This window comes from Anopheles nili, unplaced genomic scaffold (assembly GCF_943737925.1).
Source record: "Anopheles nili unplaced genomic scaffold, idAnoNiliSN_F5_01 scaffold_5, whole genome shotgun sequence".
Lineage (NCBI taxonomy): Eukaryota > Metazoa > Arthropoda > Insecta > Diptera > Culicidae > Anopheles > Anopheles nili.
The window spans coordinates 1,166,091-1,181,658 of record NW_026525527.1 but is presented as its reverse complement, the minus strand read 5'-3'; positions in this window follow the sequence as shown (position 1 = coordinate 1,181,658).

Genomic DNA, 15,568 nt, shown 5'->3' with positions numbered 1-15,568 from the left:
AGACCGGGAATCGATATCTCCAACCGGCTGGTCGGTAGAGCGATTCCCAACACCCCATAGACACCGCAATGGGTGAAAATCGGCTAAGTCCCAGAAATGGGTTTTCACCCAAAAACAGGGTGATGGAGACATTGCACGGAGTTGGCGTATATGGACAAAAGTTAGCCACGGTGGTGTTCTAACATCACTACTTGGGACGCAAAATCGTCGGACGCATGGTTTCGAGGCAATGTGCGAAAAACGGGCCAAAATGGTGCACGAACAAAGGGGCACGCGCTATATCTGGCAGAAGGAGAACTCTGCGAGGTGTTGTGTGTATGGACGAAAAGTAGGCATTACGGAGTTGAGCAAACGCGCCGAAGACCGGGAATCGATATCCCCAACCGGCTGGTCGGTAGAGCGATTCCCAACACCCCATAGACACCGCAATGGGTGAAAATCGGCTAAGTCCCAGAAATGGGTTTTCACCCAAAAACAGGGTGATGGAGACATTGCACGGAGTTGGCGTATATGGACGAAAGTTAGCCACGGTGGTGTTCTAACATCACTACTTGGGACGCAAAAGCGTCGGACGCATGGTTTCGAGGCAATGTGCGAAAAACGGGCCAAAATGGTGCACGAACAAAGGGGCACGCGCTATATCTGGCAGAAGGAGAACTCTGCGAGGTGTTGTGTGTATGGACGAAAAGTAGGCATTACGGAGTTGAGCAAACGCGCCGAAGACCGCAACTCGATATCTCCAACCGGCTGGTCGGTAGAGCGATTCCCAACACCCCATAGACACCGCAATGGGTGAAAATCGGCTAAGTCCCAGAAATGGGTTTTCACCCAAAAACAGGGTGATGGAGACATTGTACGGAGTTGGCGTATATGGACGAAACTTAGCCACGGTGGTGTTCTAACATCACTACTTGGGACACAAAAGCGTCGGACGCATGGTTTCGAGGCAATGTGCGAAAAACGGGCCAAAACGGTGCACGAACAAAGGGGCACGCGCTATATCTGGCAGAAGGAGAACTCTGCGAGGTGTTGTGTGTATGGACGAAAAGTAGGCATTACGGAGTTGAGCAAACGCGCCAAAGACCGGGAATCGATATCTCCAACCGGCTGGTCGGTAGAGCGATTCCCAACACCCCATAGACACCGCAATGGGTGAAAATCGGCTAAGTCCCTGAAATGGGTTTTCACCCAAAATCAGGGTGATGGAGACATTGCACGGAGTTGGCGTATATGGACGAAAGTTAGCCACGGTGGTGTTCTAACATCGGTACTTGGGACGCAAAACCGTCGGACGCATGGTTTCGAAGCGATGTACGAAAAACAGGCCAAAATGGTGCACGAACAAAGGGGCACGCGCTATATCTGGCAGAAGGAGAACTCTGCGAGGTGTTGTGTGTATGGACGAAAAGTAGGCATTACGGAGTTGAGCAAACGCGTCGAAGACCGCAACTCGATATCTCCAACCGGCTGGTCGGTAGAGCGATTCCCAACACCCCATAGACACCGCAATGGGTGAAAATCGGCTAAGTCCCAGAAATGGGTTTTCACCCAAAAACAGGGTGATGGAGACATTGCACGGAGTTGGCGTATATGGACGAAAGTTATCCACGGTGGTGTTCTAACATCGGTACTTGGGACGCAAAACCGTCGGACGCATGGTTTCGAAGCAATGTGCGAAAAACGGGCCAAAACGGTGCACGAAAAAAGGGGCACGCGCTATATCTGGCAGAAGGAGAACTCTGCGAGGTGTTGTGTGTATGGACGAAAAGTAGGCATTACGGAGTTGAGCAAACGCGCCGAAGACCGGGAATCGATATCTCCAACCGGCTGGTCGGTAGAGCGATTCCCAACACCCCATAGACACCGCAATGGGTGAAAATCGGCTAAGTCCCAGAAATGGGTTTTCACCCAAAAACAGGGTGATGGAGACATTGCACGGAGTTGGCGTATATGGACGAAAGTTAGCCACGGTGGTGTTCTAACATCGGTACTTGGGACGCAAAACCGTCGGACGCATGGTTTCGAAGCAATGTGCGAAAATCGGGCCAAAACGGTGCACGAAAAAAGGGGCACGCGCTATATCTGGCAGAAGGAGAACTCTGCGAGGTGTTGTGTGTATGGACGAAAAGTAGGCATTACGGAGTTGAGCAAACGCGCCCAAGACCGGGAATCGATATCTCCAACCGGCTGGTCGGTAGAGCGATTCCCAACACCCCATAGACACCGCAATGGGTGAAAATCGGCTAAGTCCCAGAAATGGGTTTTCACCCAAAAACAGGGTGATGGAGACATTGCACGGAGTTGGCGTATATGGACGAAAGTTAGCCACGGTGGTGTTCTAACATCGGTGCTTGGGACGCAAAACCGTCGAACGCATGGTTTCGAGGCAATGTGCGAAAAACGGGCAAAATGGTGCACGAACAAAGGGGCACGCGCTATATCTGGCAGAAGGAGAACTCTGCGAGGTGTTGTGTGTACGGACGAAAAGTAGGCATTACGGAGTTGAGCAAACGCGCCCAAGACCGGGAATCGATATCTCCAACCGGCTGGTCGGTAGAGCGATTCCCAACACCCCATAGACACCGCAATGGGTGAAAATCGGCTAAGTCCCAGAAATGGGTTTTCACCCAAAAACAGGGTGATGGAGACATTGCACGGAGTTGGCGTATATGGACGAAAGTTAGCCACGGTGGTGTTCTAACATCGGTACTTGGGACGCAAAACCGTCGGACGCATGGTTTCGAAGCAATGTGCGAAAAACGGGCCAAAACGGTGCACGAAAAAAGGGGCACGCGCTATATCTGGCAGAAGGAGAACTCTGCGAGGTGTTGTGTGTATGGACGAAAAGTAGGCATTACGGAGTTGAGCAAACGCGCCCAAGACCGGGAATCGATATCTCCAACCGGCTGGTCGGTAGAGCGATTCCCAACACCCCATAGACACCGCAATGGGTGAAAATCGGCTAAGTCCCAGAAATGGGTTTTCACCCAAAAACAGGGTGATGGAGACATTGCACGGAGTTGGCGTATATGGACAAAAGTTAGCCACGGTGGTGTTCTAACATCACTACTTGGGACGCAAAATCGTCGGACGCATGGTTTCGAGGCAATGTGCGAAAAACGGGCCAAAATGGTGCACGAACAAAGGGGCATGCGCTATATCTGGCAGAAGGAGAACTCTGCGAGGTGTTGTGTGTATGGACAAAAAGTAGGCATTACGAAGTTGAGCAAACGCGCCGAAGACCGCAACTCGATATCTCCAACCGGCTGGTCGGTAGAGCGATTCTCAATACCCCATAGAAACCGCAATGGGTGAAAATCGGCTAAGTCCCAGAAATGGGTTTTCACCCAAAAACAGGGTGATGGAGACATTGCACGGAGTTGGCGTATATGGACGAAAGTTAGCCACGGTGGTGTTCTAACATCGGTGCTTGGGACGCAAAACCGTCGGACGCATGGTTTCGAGGCAATGTGCGAAAAACGGGCCAAAATGGTGCACGAACAAAGGGGCACGCGCTATATCTGGCAGAAGGAGAACTCTGCGAGGTGTTGTGTGTATGGACGAAAAGTAGGCATTACGGAGTTGAGCAAACGCGCCGAAGACCGCAACTCGATATCTCCAACCGGCTGGTCGGTAGAGCGATTCCCAACACCCCATAGACACCGCAATGGGTGAAAATCGGCTAAGTCCCAGAAATGGGTTTTCACCCAAAAACAGGGTGATGGAGACATTGTACGGAGTTGGCGTATATCGACGAAACTTAGCCACGGTGGTGTTCTAACATCACTACTTGGGACACAAAAGCGTCGGACGCATGGTTTCGAGGCAATGTGCGAAAAACGGGCAAAATGGTGCACGAACAAAGGGGCACGCGCTATATCTGGCAGAAGGAGAACTCTGCGAGGTGTTGTGTGTACGGACGAAAAGTAGGCATTACGGAGTTGAGCAAACGCGCCGAAGACCGCAACTCGATATCTCCAACCGGCTCGTCGGTAGAGCGATTCCCAACACCCCATAGACACCGCAATGGGTGAAAATCGGCTAAGTCCAAGAAATGGGTTTTCACCCAAAAACAGGGTGATGGAGACATTGCACGGAGTTGGCGTATATGGACGAAAGTTAGCCACGGTGGTGTTCTAACATCGGTACTTGGGACGCAAAACCGTCGGACGCATGGTTTCGAAGCAATGTGCGAAAAACGGGCCAAAACGGTGCACGAAAAAAGGGGCACGCGCTATATCTGGCAGAAGGAGAACTCTGCGAGGTGTTGTGTGTATGGACGAAAAGTAGGCATTACGGAGTTGAGCAAACGCGCCCAAGACCGGGAATCGATATCTCCAACCGGCTGGTCGGTAGAGCGATTCCCAACACCCCATAGACACCGCAATGGGTGAAAATCGGCTAAGTCCCAGAAATGGGTTTTCACCCAAAAACAGGGTGATGGAGACATTGCACGGAGTTGGCGTATATGGACAAAAGTTAGCCACGGTGGTGTTCTAACATCACTACTTGGGACGCAAAATCGTCGGACGCATGGTTTCGAGGCAATGTGCGAAAAACGGGCCAAAATGGTGCACGAACAAAGGGGCACGCGCTATATCTGGCAGAAGGAGAACTCTGCGAGGTGTTGTGTGTATGGACGAAAAGTAGGCATTACGGAGTTGAGCAAACGCGCCGAAGACCGGGAATCGATATCCCCAACCGGCTGGTCGGTAGAGCGATTCCCAACACCCCATAGACACCGCAATGGGTGAAAATCGGCTAAGTCCCAGAAATGGGTTTTCACCCAAAAACAGGGTGATGGAGACATTGCACGGAGTTGGCGTATATGGACGAAAGTTAGCCACGGTGGTGTTCTAACATCACTACTTGGGACGCAAAAGCGTCGGACGCATGGTTTCGAGGCAATGTGCGAAAAACGGGCCAAAATGGTGCACGAACAAAGGGGCACGCGCTATATCTGGCAGAAGGAGAACTCTGCGAGGTGTTGTGTGTATGGACGAAAAGTAGGCATTACGGAGTTGAGCAAACGCGCCGAAGACCGCAACTCGATATCTCCAACCGGCTGGTCGGTAGAGCGATTCCCAACACCCCATAGACACCGCAATGGGTGAAAATCGGCTAAGTCCCAGAAATGGGTTTTCACCCAAAAACAGGGTGATGGAGACATTGTACGGAGTTGGCGTATATGGACGAAACTTAGCCACGGTGGTGTTCTAACATCACTACTTGGGACACAAAAGCGTCGGACGCATGGTTTCGAGGCAATGTGCGAAAAACGGGCCAAAACGGTGCACGAACAAAGGGGCACGCGCTATATCTGGCAGAAGGAGAACTCTGCGAGGTGTTGTGTGTATGGACGAAAAGTAGGCATTACGGAGTTGAGCAAACGCGCCCAAGACCGGGAATCGATATCTCCAACCGGCTGGTCGGTAGAGCGATTCCCAACACCCCATAGACACCGCAATGGGTGAAAATCGGCTAAGTCCCTGAAATGGGTTTTCACCCAAAATCAGGGTGATGGAGACATTGCACGGAGTTGGCGTATATGGACGAAAGTTAGCCACGGTGGTGTTCTAACATCGTTACTTGGGACGCAAAACCGTCGGACGCATGGTTTCGAAGCGATGTACGAAAAACAGGCCAAAATGGTGCACGAACAAAGGGGCACGCGCTATATCTGGCAGAAGGAGAACTCTGCGAGGTGTTGTGTGTATGGACGAAAAGTAGGCATTACGGAGTTGAGCAAACGCGTCGAAGACCGCAACTCGATATCTCCAACCGGCTGGTCGGTAGAGCGATTCCCAACACCCCATAGACACCGCAATGGGTGAAAATCGGCTAAGTCCCAGAAATGGGTTTTCACCCAAAAACAGGGTGATGGAGACATTGCACGGAGTTGGCGTATATGGACGAAAGTTAACCACGGTGGTGTTCTAACATCGGTACTTGGGACGCAAAACCGTCGGACGCATGGTTTCGAAGCAATGTGCGAAAAACGGGCCAAAACGGTGCACGAAAAAAGGGGCACGCGCTATATCTGGCAGAAGGAGAACTCTGCGAGGTGTTGTGTGTATGGACGAAAAGTAGGCATTACGGAGTTGAGCAAACGCGCCGAAGACCGCAACTCGATATCTCCAACCGGCTGGTCGGTAGAGCGATTCCCAACACCCCATAGACACCGCAATGGGTGAAAATCGGCTAAGTCCCAGAAATGGGTTTTCACCCAAAAACAGGGTGATGGAGACATTGCACGGAGTTGGCGTATATGGACGAAAGTTAGCCACGGTGGTGTTCTAACATCGGTACTTGGGACGCAAAACCGTCGGACGCATGGTTTCGAAGCAATGTGCGAAAAACGGGCCAAAACGGTGCACGAAAAAAGGGGCACGCGCTATATCTGGCAGAAGGAGAACTCTGCGAGGTGTTGTGTGTATGGACGAAAAGTAGGCATTACGGAGTTGAGCAAACGCGCCCAAGACCGGGAATCGATATCTCCAACCGGCTGGTCGGTAGAGCGATTCCCAACACCCCATAGACACCGCAATGGGTGAAAATCGGCTAAGTCCCAGAAATGGGTTTTCACCCAAAAACAGGGTGATGGAGACATTGCACGGAGTTGGCGTATATGGACGAAAGTTAGCCACGGTGATGTTCTAACATCGGTGCTTGGGACGCAAAACCGTCGAACGCATGGTTTCGAGGCAATGTGCGAAAAACGGGCAAAATGGTGCACGAACAAAGGGGCACGCGCTATATCTGGCAGAAGGAGAACTCTGCGAGGTGTTGTGTGTACGGACGAAAAGTAGGCATTACGGAGTTGAGCAAACGCGCCCAAGACCGGGAATCGATATCTCCAACCGGCTGGTCGGTAGAGCGATTCCCAACACCCCATAGACACCGCAATGGGTGAAAATCGGCTAAGTCCCAGAAATGGGTTTTCACCCAAAAACAGGGTGATGGAGACATTGCACGGAGTTGGCGTATATGGACGAAAGTTAGCCACGGTGGTGTTCTAACATCGGTACTTGGGACGCAAAACCGTCGGACGCATGGTTTCGAAGCAATGTGCGAAAAACGGGCCAAAACGGTGCACGAAAAAAGGGGCACGCGCTATATCTGGCAGAAGGAGAACTCTGCGAGGTGTTGTGTGTATGGACGAAAAGTAGGCATTACGGAGTTGAGCAAACGCGCCCAAGACCGGGAATCGATATCTCCAACCGGCTGGTCGGTAGAGCGATTCCCAACACCCCATAGACACCGCAATGGGTGAAAATCGGCTAAGTCCCAGAAATGGGTTTTCACCCAAAAACAGGGTGATGGAGACATTGCACGGAGTTGGCGTATATGGACAAAAGTTAGCCACGGTGGTGTTCTAACATCACTACTTGGGACGCAAAATCGTCGGACGCATGGTTTCGAGGCAATGTGCGAAAAACGGGCCAAAATGGTGCACGAACAAAGGGGCATGCGCTATATCTGGCAGAAGGAGAACTCTGCGAGGTGTTGTGTGTATGGACAAAAAGTAGGCATTACGGAGTTGAGCAAACGCGCCGAAGACCGCAACTCGATATCTCCAACCGGCTGGTCGGTAGAGCGATTCTCAATACCCCATAGAAACCGCAATGGGTGAAAATCGGCTAAGTCCCAGAAATGGGTTTTCACCCAAAAACAGGGTGATGGAGACATTGCACGGAGTTGGCGTATATGGACGAAAGTTAGCCACGGTGGTGTTCTAACATCGGTGCTTGGGACGCAAAACCGTCGGACGCATGGTTTCGAGGCAATGTGCGAAAAACGGGCCAAAATGGTGCACGAACAAAGGGGCACGCGCTATATCTGGCAGAAGGAGAACTCTGCGAGGTGTTGTGTGTATGGACGAAAAGTAGGCATTACGGAGTTGAGCAAACGCGCCGAAGACCGGGAATCGATATCCCCAACCGGCTGGTCGGTAGAGCGATTCCCAACACCCCATAGACACCGCAATGGGTGAAAATCGGCTAAGTCCCAGAAATGGGTTTTCACCCAAAAACAGGGTGATGGAGACATTGCACGGAGTTGGCGTATATGGACGAAAGTTAGCCACGGTGGTGTTCTAACATCGGTGCTTGGGACGCAAAACCGTCGGACGCATGGTTTCGAGGCAATGTGCGAAAAACGGGCCAAAATGGTGCACGAACAAAGGGGCACGCGCTATATCTGGCAGAAGGAGAACTCTGCGAGGTGTTGTGTGTATGGACGAAAAGTAGGCATTACGGAGTTGAGCAAACGCGCCGAAGACCGCAACTCGATATCTCCAACCGGCTGGTCGGTAGAGCGATTCCCAACACCCCATAGACACCGCAATGGGTGAAAATCGGCTAAGTCCCAGAAATGGGTTTTCACCCAAAAACAGGGTGATGGAGACATTGTACGGAGTTGGCGTATATCGACGAAACTTAGCCACGGTGGTGTTCTAACATCACTACTTGGGACACAAAAGCGTCGGACGCATGGTTTCGAGGCAATGTGCGAAAAACGGGCCAAAACGGTGCACGAACAAAGGGGCACGCGCTATATCTGGCAGAAGGAGAACTCTGCGAGGTGTTGTGTGTATGGACGAAAAGTAGGCATTACGGAGTTGAGCAAACGCGCCGAAGACCGGGAATCGATATCTCCAACCGGCTGGTCGGTAGAGCGATTCCCAACACCCCATAGACACCGCAATGGGTGAAAATCGGCTAAGTCCCTGAAATGGGTTTTCACCCAAAATCAGGGTGATGGAGACATTGCACGGAGTTGGCGTATATGGACGAAAGTTAGCCACGGTGGTGTTCTAACATCGGTACTTGGGACGCAAAACCGTCGGACGCATGGTTTCGAGGCAATGTGCGAAAAACGGGCCAAAATGGTGCACGAACAAAGGGGCACGCGCTATATCTGGCAGAAGGAGAACTCTGCGAGGTGTTGTGTGTATGGACGAAAAGTAGGCATTACGGAGTTGAGCAAACGCGCCAAAGACCGGGAATCGTTATCTCCAACCGGCTGGTCGGTAGAGCGATTCCCAACACCCCATAGACACCGCAATGGGTGAAAATCGGCTAAGTCCCAGAAATGGGTTTTCACCCAAAAACAGGGTGATGGAGACATTGCACGGAGTTGGCGTATATGGACGAAAGTTAGCCACGGTGGTGTTCTAACATCGGTGCTTGGGACGCAAAACCGTCGGACGCATGGTTTCGAAGCGATGTACGAAAAACAGGCCAAAATGGTGCACGAACAAAGGGGCACGCGCTTTATCTGGCAGAAGGAGAACTCTGCGAGGTGTTGTGTGTATGGACGAAAAGTAGGCATTACGGAGTTGAGCAAACGCGCCAAAGACCGGGAATCGATATCTCCAACCGGCTGGTCGGTAGAGCGATTCCCAACACCCCATAGACACCGCAATGGGTGAAAATCGGCTAAGTCCCAGAAATGGGTTTTCACCCAAAAACAGGGTGATGGAGACATTGCACGGAGTTGGCGTATATGGACGAAAGTTAGCCACGGTGGTGTTCTAACATCGGTGCTTGGGACGCAAAACCGTCGAACGCATGGTTTCGAGGCAATGTGCGAAAAACGGGCAAAATGGTGCACGAACAAAGGGGCACGCGCTATATCTGGCAGAAGGAGAACTCTGCGAGGTGTTGTGTGTACGGACGAAAAGTAGGCATTACGGAGTTGAGCAAACGCGCCGAAGACCGCAACTCGATATCTCCAACCGGCTGGTCGGTAGAGCGATTCCCAACACCCCATAGACACCGCAATGGGTGAAAATCGGCTAAGTCCAAGAAATGGGTTTTCACCCAAAAACAGGGTGATGGAGACATTGCACGGAGTTGGCGTATATGGACGAAAGTTAGCCACGGTGATGTTCTAACATCGGTACTTGGGACGCAAAACCGTCGGACGCATGGTTTCGAAGCGATGTACGAAAAACAGGCCAAAATGGTGCACGAACAAAGGGGCACGCGCTATATCTGGCAGAAGGAGAACTCTGCGAGGTGTTGTGTGTATGGACGAAAAGTAGGCATTACGGAGTTGAGCAAACGCGCCGAAGACCGCAACTCGATATCTCCAACCGGCTGGTCGGTAGAGCGATTCCCAACACCCCATAGACACCGCAATGGGTGAAAATCGGCTAAGTCCCAGAAATGGGTTTTCACCCAAAAACAGGGTGATGGAGACATTGCACGGAGTTGGCGTATATGGACGAAAGTTAGCCACGGTGGTGTTCTAACATCGGTACTTGGGACGCAAAACCGTCGGACGCATGGTTTCGAAGCAATGTGCGAAAAACGGGCCAAAACGGTGCACGAAAAAAGGGGCACGCGCTATATCTGGCAGAAGGAGAACTCTGCGAGGTGTTGTGTGTATGGACGAAAAGTAGGCATTACGGAGTTGAGCAAACGCGCCCAAGACCGGGAATCGATATCTCCAACCGGCTGGTCGGTAGAGCGATTCCTAACACCCCATAGACACCGCAATGGGTGAAAATCGGCTAAGTCCCAGAAATGGGTTTTCACCCAAAAACAGGGTGATGGAGACATTGCACGGAGTTGGCGTATATGGACAAAAGTTAGCCACGGTGGTGTTCTAACATCACTACTTGGGACGCAAAATCGTCGGACGCATGGTTTCGAGGCAATGTGCGAAAAACGGGCCAAAATGGTGCACGAACAAAGGGGCACGCGCTATATCTGGCAGAAGGAGAACTCTGCGAGGTGTTGTGTGTACGGACGAAAAGTAGGCATTACGGAGTTGAGCAAACGCGCCCAAGACCGGGAATCGATATCTCCAACCGGCTGGTCGGTAGAGCGATTCCCAACACCCCATAGACACCGCAATGGGTGAAAATCGGCTAAGTCCCAGAAATGGGTTTTCACCCAAAAACAGGGTGATGGAGACATTGCACGGAGTTGGCGTATATGGACGAAAGTTAGCCACGGTGGTGTTCTAACATCGGTACTTGGGACGCAAAACCGTCGGACGCATGGTTTCGAAGCGATGTACGAAAAACAGGCCAAAATGGTGCACGAACAAAGGGGCACGCGCTATATCTGGCAGAAGGAGAACTCTGCGAGGTGTTGTGTGTATGGACGAAAAGTAGGCATTACGGAGTTGAGCAAACGCGTCGAAGACCGCAACTCGATATCTCCAACCGGCTGGTCGGTAGAGCGATTCCCAACACCCCATAGACACCGCAATGGGTGAAAATCGGCTAAGTCCCAGAAATGGGTTTTCACCCAAAAACAGGGTGATGGAGACATTGCACGGAGTTGGCGTATATGGACGAAAGTTAACCACGGTGGTGTTCTAACATCGGTACTTGGGACGCAAAACCGTCGGACGCATGGTTTCGAAGCAATGTGCGAAAAACGGGCCAAAACGGTGCACGAAAAAAGGGGCACGCGCTATATCTGGCAGAAGGAGAACTCTGCGAGGTGTTGTGTGTATGGACGAAAAGTAGGCATTACGGAGTTGAGCAAACGCGCCGAAGACCGTAACTCGATATCTCCAACCGGCTGGTCGGTAGAGCGATTCCCAACACCCCATAGACACCGCAATGGGTGAAAATCGGCTAAGTCCCTGAAATGGGTTTTCACCCAAAATCAGGGTGATGGAGACATTGCACGGAGTTGGCGTATATGGACGAAAGTTAGCCACGGTGGTGTTCTAACATCGGTACTTGGGACGCAAAACCGTCGGACGCATGGTTTCGAGGCAATGTGCGAAAAACGGGCCAAAATGGTGCACGAACAAAGGGGCACGCGCTATATCTGGCAGAAGGAGAACTCTGCGAGGTGTTGTGTGTATGGACGAAAAGTAGGCATTACGGAGTTGAGCAAACGCGCCAAAGACCGGGAATCGATATCTCCAACCGGCTGGTCGGTAGAGCGATTCCCAACACCCCATAGACACCGCAATGGGTGAAAATCGGCTAAGTCCCAGAAATGGGTTTTCACCCAAAAACAGGGTGATGGAGACATTGCACGGAGTTGGCGTATATGGACGAAAGTTAGCCACGGTGGTGTTCTAACATCGGTGCTTGGGACACAAAACCGTCGAACGCATGGTTTCGAGGCAATGTGCGAAAAACGGGCAAAATGGTGCACGAACAAAGGGGCACGCGCTATATCTGGCAGAAGGAGAACTCTGCGAGGTGTTGTGTGTACGGACGAAAAGTAGGCATTACGGAGTTGAGCAAACGCGCCCAAGACCGGGAATCGATATCTCCAACCGGCTGGTCGGTAGAGCGATTCCCAACACCCCATAGACACCGCAATGGGTGAAAATCGGCTAAGTCCCAGAAATGGGTTTTCACCCAAAAACAGGGTGATGGAGACATTGCACGGAGTTGGCGTATATGGACGAAAGTTAGCCACGGTGGTGTTCTAACATCGGTACTTGGGACGCAAAACCGTCGGACGCATGGTTTCGAAGCAATGTGCGAAAAACGGGCCAAAACGGTGCACGAAAAAAGGGGCACGCGCTATATCTGGCAGAAGGAGAACTCTGCGAGGTGTTGTGTGTATGGACGAAAAGTAGGCATTACGGAGTTGAGCAAACGCGCCGAAGACCGCAACTCGATATCTCCAACCGGCTGGTCGGTAGAGCGATTCCCAACACCCCATAGACACCGCAATGGGTGAAAATCGGCTAAGTCCCAGAAATGGGTTTTCACCCAAAAACAGGGTGATGGAGACATTGCACGGAGTTGGCGTATATGGACGAAAGTTAGCCACGGTGGTGTTCTAACATCGGTACTTGGGACGCAAAACCGTCGGACGCATGGTTTCGAAGCAATGTGCGAAAATCGGGCCAAAACGGTGCACGAAAAAAGGGGCACGCGCTATATCTGGCAGAAGGAGAACTCTGCGAGGTGTTGTGTGTATGGACGAAAAGTAGGCATTACGGAGTTGAGCAAACGCGCCCAAGACCGGGAATCGATATCTCCAACCGGCTGGTCGGTAGAGCGATTCCCAACACCCCATAGACACCGCAATGGGTGAAAATCGGCTAAGTCCCAGAAATGGGTTTTCACCCAAAAACAGGGTGATGGAGACATTGCACGGAGTTGGCGTATATGGACGAAAGTTAGCCACGGTGGTGTTCTAACATCGGTGCTTGGGACGCAAAACCGTCGGACGCATGGTTTCGAAGCGATGTACGAAAAACAGGCCAAAATGGTGCACGAACAAAGGGGCACGCGCTTTATCTGGCAGAAGGAGAACTCTGCGAGGTGTTGTGTGTATGGACGAAAAGTAGGCATTACGGAGTTGAGCAAACGCGCCAAAGACCGGGAATCGATATCTCCAACCGGCTGGTCGGTAGAGCGATTCCCAACACCCCATAGACACCGCAATGGGTGAAAATCGGCTAAGTCCCAGAAATGGGTTTTCACCCAAAAACAGGGTGATGGAGACATTGCACGGAGTTGGCGTATAGGGACGAAAGTTAGCCACGGTGGTGTTCTAACATCGGTGCTTGGGACGCAAAACCGTCGAACGCATGGTTTCGAGGCAATGTGCGAAAAACGGGCAAAATGGTGCACGAACAAAGGGGCACGCGCTATATCTGGCAGAAGGAGAACTCTGCGAGGTGTTGTGTGTACGGACGAAAAGTAGGCATTACGGAGTTGAGCAAACGCGCCGAAGACCGCAACTCGATATCTCCAACCGGCTGGTCGGTAGAGCGATTCCCAACACCCCATAGACACCGCAATGGGTGAAAATCGGCTAAGTCCAAGAAATGGGTTTTCACCCAAAAACAGGGTGATGGAGACATTGCACGGAGTTGGCGTATATGGACGAAAGTTAGCCACGGTGGTGTTCTAACATCGGTACTTGGGACGCAAAACCGTCGGACGCATGGTTTCGAAGCAATGTGCGAAAAACGGGCCAAAACGGTGCACGAAAAAAGGGGCACGCGCTATATCTGGCAGAAGGAGAACTCTGCGAGGTGTTGTGTGTATGGACGAAAAGTAGGCATTACGGAGTTGAGCAAACGCGCCCAAGACCGGGAATCGATATCTCCAACCGGCTGGTCGGTAGAGCGATTCCCAACACCCCATAGACACCGCAATGGGTGAAAATCGGCTAAGTCCCAGAAATGGGTTTTCACCCAAAAACAGGGTGATGGAGACATTGCACGGAGTTGGCGTATATGGACAAAAGTTAGCCACGGTGGTGTTCTAACATCACTACTTGGGACGCAAAATCGTCGGACGCATGGTTTCGAGGCAATGTGCGAAAAACGGGCCAAAATGGTGCACGAACAAAGGGGCACGCGCTATATCTGGCAGAAGGAGAACTCTGCGAGGTGTTGTGTGTATGGACGAAAAGTAGGCATTACGGAGTTGAGCAAACGCGCCGAAGACCGGGAATCGATATCCCCAACCGGCTGGTCGGTAGAGCGATTCCCAACACCCCATAGACACCGCAATGGGTGAAAATCGGCTAAGTCCCAGAAATGGGTTTTCACCCAAAAACAGGGTGATGGAGACATTGCACGGAGTTGGCGTATATGGACGAAAGTTAGCCACGGTGGTGTTCTAACATCACTACTTGGGACGCAAAAGCGTCGGACGCATGGTTTCGAGGCAATGTGCGAAAAACGGGCCAAAATGGTGCACGAACAAAGGGGCACGCGCTATATCTGGCAGAAGGAGAACTCTGCGAGGTGTTGTGTGTATGGACGAAAAGTAGGCATTACGGAGTTGAGCAAACGCGCCGAAGACCGCAACTCGATATCTCCAACCGGCTGGTCGGTAGAGCGATTCCCAACACCCCATAGACACCGCAATGGGTGAAAATCGGCTAAGTCCCAGAAATGGGTTTTCACCCAAAAACAGGGTGATGGAGACATTGTACGGAGTTGGCGTATATGGACGAAACTTAGCCACGGTGGTGTTCTAACATCACTACTTGGGACACAAAAGCGTCGGACGCATGGTTTCGAGGCAATGTGCGAAAAACGGGCCAAAACGGTGCACGAACAAAGGGGCACGCGCTATATCTGGCAGAAGGAGAACTCTGCGAGGTGTTGTGTGTATGGACGAAAAGTAGGCATTACGGAGTTGAGCAAACGCGCCAAAGACCGGGAATCGATATCTCCAACCGGCTGGTCGGTAGAGCGATTCCCAACACCCCATAGACACCGCAATGGGTGAAAATCGGCTAAGTCCCTGAAATGGGTTTTCACCCAAAATCAGGGTGATGGAGACATTGCACGGAGTTGGCGTATATGGACGAAAGTTAGCCACGGTGGTGTTCTAACATCGGTACTTGGGACGCAAAACCGTCGGACGCATGGTTTCGAAGCGATGTACGAAAAACAGGCCAAAATGGTGCACGAACAAAGGGGCACGCGCTATATCTGGCAGAAGGAGAACTCTGCGAGGTGTTGTGTGTATGGACGAAAAGTAGGCATTACGGAGTTGAGCAAACGCGCCAAAGACCGCAACTCGATATCTCCAACCGGCTGGTCGGTAGAGCGATTCCCAACACCCCATAGACACCGCAATGGGTGAAAATCGGCTAAGTCCCAG